The sequence below is a fragment of the Lycium ferocissimum genome, chromosome 3 (assembly GCF_029784015.1).
Source record: "Lycium ferocissimum isolate CSIRO_LF1 chromosome 3, AGI_CSIRO_Lferr_CH_V1, whole genome shotgun sequence".
NCBI lineage: Eukaryota > Viridiplantae > Streptophyta > Magnoliopsida > Solanales > Solanaceae > Lycium > Lycium ferocissimum.
The window spans coordinates 14,403,597-14,409,932 of NC_081344.1; positions in this window are offsets into that span (position 1 = coordinate 14,403,597).

Here is a 6,336-nt window from a genome sequence, read left to right on the forward strand (position 1 = left end):
ATTTGTTTGGGAAAGAAGTCTTTTTAGCTAACCGTAGCTAATGATGTTTATTACCTAGGAATCACTTTCTCTAGCTAAAACCTAGCTAATGGCACGTTCTCTTGGTGTAAAGGTGAAAAAAGACATAAAATGTGCCGAAATTCACGGCACATCAAGGTTCCGGGTGCCACTCTGCTGTAAATGTAGACATATTGCAATTTAGATAGTCCAAATAAAGTAAGCATTTGATCAGTTTGATCAACTTTGGATTGCGGCTTAGGTTATTTGTTTTTTCGGTCTAAATAAACAAAAATTATATAGGAAAAATCAAGCTTAGATGTATACATCAACTCAAGCTTACAAGCATAATTTGTACTATAACATAAAGATATATATATATATATATATATATATATATATATATTTTATTTTATTTTTTTAAAAAAAGAACAACGTGAACCAAGACTCAACATACCCTTTTCTTTTGCATTTTGTTAAAACATTTAAATAAAATAAAAAAACACGTAAAATAATAGAAGATTTAGGAGAAGAGAAAGGTTTATTGGAAGAAGAAAAATATTTATTGTCTTACTGATAGTTTATGCTTAATAGAAAGGAAGAGAAATGGTACGAGAGAAGATAAATACAGACTCGTTCATTTTTTAAATATATTACCAAGTTCAGAAAAATAAGGAAGAAAAAGAACCGGTGAAAATTAGTAAAAGCAAAAAGGTCAAACAAAGATTAAGTTAAGAAGTATTACAATAAGTTATTAGGGCGCAAGTCACGCACCACACAGTTACAGAACCTGCCTATACTAAAATGTTTTAAAAAATGTAGCAGCGGGATTCGAATTCGCGCCCTTGGGGCGGAAAACCAAGCGCCTAACCACTGGCACTACGGACAGTAATGTGATTGGGGATGGCACAATTGGATTTTATACCATTTCTGATATATATATATATATCAATCAGAAATGGTATAATCAACCGAGGCATCCGGGTGGCGTGACACTCCCATGCTACTACATAGATCCGCCCCTGTATCCAAGTGAATGTATTCAACCTTTTAGTAAGCGTTTGGACATGCGATTTCATCTCTGATTTCATGTCATGAGATGAAATATCAAATCATCCAAAAAGGCATGATTTGGGATTTGAAATCATGATTTCAAAAAATATAAATGTAAAATTTGACCCATATGTTTATATTTTATAAAAAAAGACCCATAAGTTGGTAGATATATTCACAGGTCGTATTTACCAACCATTTGTATTAAATATTAATTTGTAAATTGGTAAAATATATTTTACCAATCATGTTTACCATATGGGAGTATTATATTAAAGAGTAGTTACATTATCATTCATGTTAAATTTTCCTTTTCTTTGAACTAAAGTTTGATCAATTGATATTGTATTTTTTAGAAAGGCCTTCTAGTAGCGTATTAATTTTATTATGAACTATGATTTCTCTTCATTTGGTAAAAGTGTGAATTTTTTTATGGTTTTCTACAACTTGCTTAGGATTTTTCATCGTTTACAAAAAAGCTATGACTAAAGAAATCCAAGCTATATCAAACATGATTTCATCTCATGAGATAAAATCATGTCCAAACAGCTCCTTAGTGTTGAGCTGACATAGTAAGTGTGTTTTGCTCTCTCAAAAAAGGTGGAAAGAAAAAAGTAAAAACTAAAGGTGAATGGGAATTCATCTATAATATTATTTTAGGCACCGTTTGTCCATAGATACCAAAAAAAATTCACTTTTTTTTGAAATTTTGGAGTTGGAGTTGAAGTTGTGTTTAGCCATAGTTTTTGAAATTGTAGTTTTTGGTGAAATGTAGTCATAAAAAAGTGAAAAAAGTGATTTTTTTTTTAAAAATAAGTTTTTTGAGTTTTTGGTATTCTGGAATGCAACTTCAAGTTGTATTCGGAATTCTCATGGCCAAACGTTAATTTTGAAAAAAAGTGAAATTTTTTTTGGAATAAAGTGAATAATTCTTATGGCCAAACCGGGGCTTAGTTTTATTTTTCATTGTTCTTTTCTTATTCTTGTTCTTTCTTTACTTCTCATTTTCGGCCCCTTTAACCCCGAAGGCCGAGGACTGTAGCTTCTACAGTGATTTTTTATTCAAAATAAAATTTAGTTTTCATGTGCGGGCAGCATGGCGTATTCATAGGCTGCTGTTGCAATTAATTTCTTCAGTTTCATCAGTCGACTATTAGGTCGGCAGCATCATGTCTATTTCATATTTGTCCTTTCATAGGACACACCTCTTTAGACTAGAAAGTATTGTGTTACGTTCATTGAATACATATTGGAGAATAGTATTCCACTCTGTACCAATGTGCAACGTCGTCCTTTGTGTTTTTACTAGGTACCAATAATACTGGTTAGGTTTGCCGACTCAGGTTGCAATGATGTTGCAATTAGTGAATACGAAAATAATTAAGGCCCAGATAAGCATTGAAGACTCAGGTGGTTGAGTAGGTACCAACATTGAGTTTATTACTTCCTCCGTCCACTTTTATTTATCCAGTTTGAACTTTGTACGTCCTTTAAGAAATAATAGTTTATATGTGTATTTTACAAGGCCAAATACTTATGCAGGCCCTTAAACTTGACACTATTTTTCATTTTGACACTCTAACTCAGACTTGTTCCTATCAGTGGCGGATGCGCAAATTTTAACCGAGGGTGTTCGCCGTAACCTCTCGACAAAAAATTATAGTATATATAGCGTAAATTTTACGTGTTTACGCGCATATATTAACTGAACACCCTCGGCTAAAAAAATTGTGTATATTTAGCTTTTTTTTCCGAATACCCTGGACGAAAATCCTGGATCCGCCCCTGGTTCCTATTAGACCCTAAACTTGAGTGAATTTGTATGCATCAAACCCCTCAGGACTAAGCTGTACAAGTGATATGTGCGTGAAACTCACATGCGCTGACATGGTAAAAATAACAAGTGAAGAAATGCCACGTGGCTTTTGAGAAAAATAAATAATAAACAAAAATGCAAAAAGTTTTACATAAACTTTCCTTTATCATTCATTTCCCAAGGCTACCTAAACCTAACTGTTCCAATTTGATACTGGGCCACTTCAAATTTGTACCTACGGAAAAGACTCAAATATGTCATCCAACCATCGGAAATGGCTCATTTATCTTGTTGTCAATAGTTTGGTTATTTATCCATCGAACTATAGGAAATGACTCATTTATCTTGGTATTATAGGAAATAACTCATTTATGCATCAAACTATAGGAAATGACTCATTTATGTCACTCGTCAATAGTTTGAATTTATCTGCTATCGCTTAGTTAATAAAAATATTCATCCATGCCATATTTCATTAAAAGTCAAGGTTTCTACAATACCATATATGACACGAGGCCTCCAACTAGGATTATGGTTGTGGGTGGGTAAGGTCACATGGCCGGATATTTTATTAATTTGGTACTTAAAATTGAAGTGGTTTAATTAAGCAGTACGTAGACCCTACAATTGGCAGGCATTCGATTCATATCCGGGTATTATAAATCGGCGTTAATAAAAATGGCGTATTTAATGAGTCATTTAATAACTAAGATGGCATAAATGATCAAATATTGATGATGAAAGATAAATGAGCTATTTCTATAGTTCGATGGCATAAAGCATTCTATAGTTCGATAAGCGAAAACAGCCAAACTATTGACATGAAATAAATGAATGTATTTTCGATAATACGGCGGTACTTTTCCGTTGTACCTATTGAATACTTTTTGACAATCATCCAAAAGTATAAAATGTGTGTCTTCGCTCGCGGATAATAACGCGATGTTAATTAAATAATATTACATAGCATTGGTCAAAAAATTTATTAAAAATTAATTATAAGAAGAGAAAAAGAAAAACTATTTAGAATATATTGAATTAATTAAAAAATATAATTTAATAATCACAAAAAATAAAAAACATAATCTTGAAGAAAGTCCCTATCCACCCAAATTCAACCTTCAACCTATATTCCCCGCCGTCCCATTAGCCACCCCTACGTTCAACCATGTTCCCCTCCCATTAGCCACCACCCACTCCAACTTCTTCCCCTCCACTTGTCATTAGCTTTACATTCACCTGAAATATTAACAAATCCATATGAACGTTGCCGGAAAAATTGAAATATTGCCGAAAATTTTCTAGAAATCCAGATCTCTAGAAATCCAGATCTGATTTCTTCTCTTGAAGCACTTCTTTTCTTTTGTTTTGATCCTTTCAACTTTGATGATCTATTATTATTAGATTACATAGATATATTAACATATTCGGACAGAACCAGCTTGGGCATAAAAATGGAGTTTTCATCGGAAATATTTTTGCCACCCAAATCCAAAGTTTCTTATTCAATTTTAGTGGGAGACATCAACGGCATTAGACTGAGTTAAAAAGTGTGATTGGTGTGTTTTACAGCAACGAGCAGCGGCGGCAATGGCAGCCATTGGTGGTGGATGATGGCTGGGTGAAAAAATGAAGAAGATGAGCCAAAAAAAAATTATTAAAAATAATAATCTTCACGCGCCTGTTTTTGTGTATATTACACACACATTGCCACATCAGCAAAAAGTATTCAATAGGTATAAATTTGAAGTGGCTTAGGTATCAAATTGGAAAAGTTTTTGGGGGAGATAGTCGAGAAAAAAAAGTGGTAAAGCTTTTTGGGGGAATGTACTTTTGCCTAAACAAAATGTTCTCACCCCTGCCATAGTCCCGGCACTATTTTCCAGAGAATTCTTAGTCTTCTTGGTTTGAAACAATATATTTTTCTTTGTACAGAAAATTCAACAAGTGAGCTCCCAAAAATAGAGAAAAGTTGTGGAAGACTCCCTAAAAACATTTGTTGAGATTAAAGGATAATCAAAGAGAGTGAGTAGCATCTCTTTTGATCATTAGCTACAGAACGAGTATCATACATTCTTAAAAAAGGGACTTGGTTATGTTATTAAAAAAAAAAACATAAATTTTGTGCTTCAAATCTATGAACAATAGTTGAAAATGAGCGGGGCAATGGTGAAATTGAAGTGAAATAGTATTTGAAAAGGGTTTAGTCGTTTTTCTTTGGGGGGTTTTGGGGTATCAGGCCGTTTTCTTGCAGCCCTGTTTGGGGTTTTGTTTTTCCGGTGGTTGAAGAAAAATAGAGGTCGGACATGTATTTTAGGGCGGAAGGAAGGGGGGGAGGACGTTTAATTTGGGTGCAAAAAAAAAATAGTAACAAGTTTAAAGGTTTGGATGTTTTTGGCCATTTTACAAAATCCCAAGAATTGATGTTTAATTAGTCTCGACTTGAGAAATGAAAAATTAAGAATAACGAAGGTAAATTGAATTTTTTTAAAAAAAAATTTCAAATATCCCCCTCTATTTGTTTATTAATCAAATATCCTTTATTAAAAGGATCAATATCCTCTGTTATAAAGAATAAATATACCGAATGGGTGAAAAATCTCAAATCCAAATTATCCATTTACAAAAAATTCCCAATGCCCCCCAAAAGACCCGACCGAAAAAATAATAATAATAATAATAATAATAATAATAATAATAATAATAATAAACATTTAACAAAAAAAAGAAAACAAAATATAAATACTTTTGAAAATATTTTAATTTCTAAATCTTGTAGTAATATATGTTGTTACAATATTTTTGAGATCACCATTTCTCCTTGTCAACGAAATTTCTTTTTTTCTCTCATTTCAAAACCCATTTTAAACCCAATAATCAATCAATTCGATTTGGATTATAATTTATTCATTTTTTAAGTTTTCTTTTTTTTCATATTTTTTTTGCCCTTTTTTTTGTCCCAATTAATCAGTTTTTTTAAATCATAATGTTGTTGCAAAAAATTTTCAAAATGGGGAGATTAGAAAGAAAAGGGGTTTTGATGACAAGTTTAATATTTGCAATGGGAGTTATTGCATCCTTTGGGGGAATATACAAAAAAAGTACATCCACTAACCATTATGTCGGGGGGGTATATTAGGGGGGGGGAAAAAATTTTGTGGTCGGGTAGGGCTTGAGGAGCATGGGTAATTTTTGTTAAATTTTAAATTTTGGGGGATTTAAATTTTACCTTGGGGATATTTTTATTTGCTAAAAGAGGGTATTTATGCAATTATGATATTTTAATTAAACTAAAAAGGGGATATTTTACCTTTTCCCATTTTTTAATATTTTTTTTCTTTTTATTTTTTATTGTTCTTCTTTATTCTTTTTCTTTCTTTTTTTTCTTTCATTTTCGGCGTCTTTTTAAACCCGGGAAAGGCCAGGCCTTTCCCTGATTTAAATTATTTTTAATTTTATTCAAAATAAAA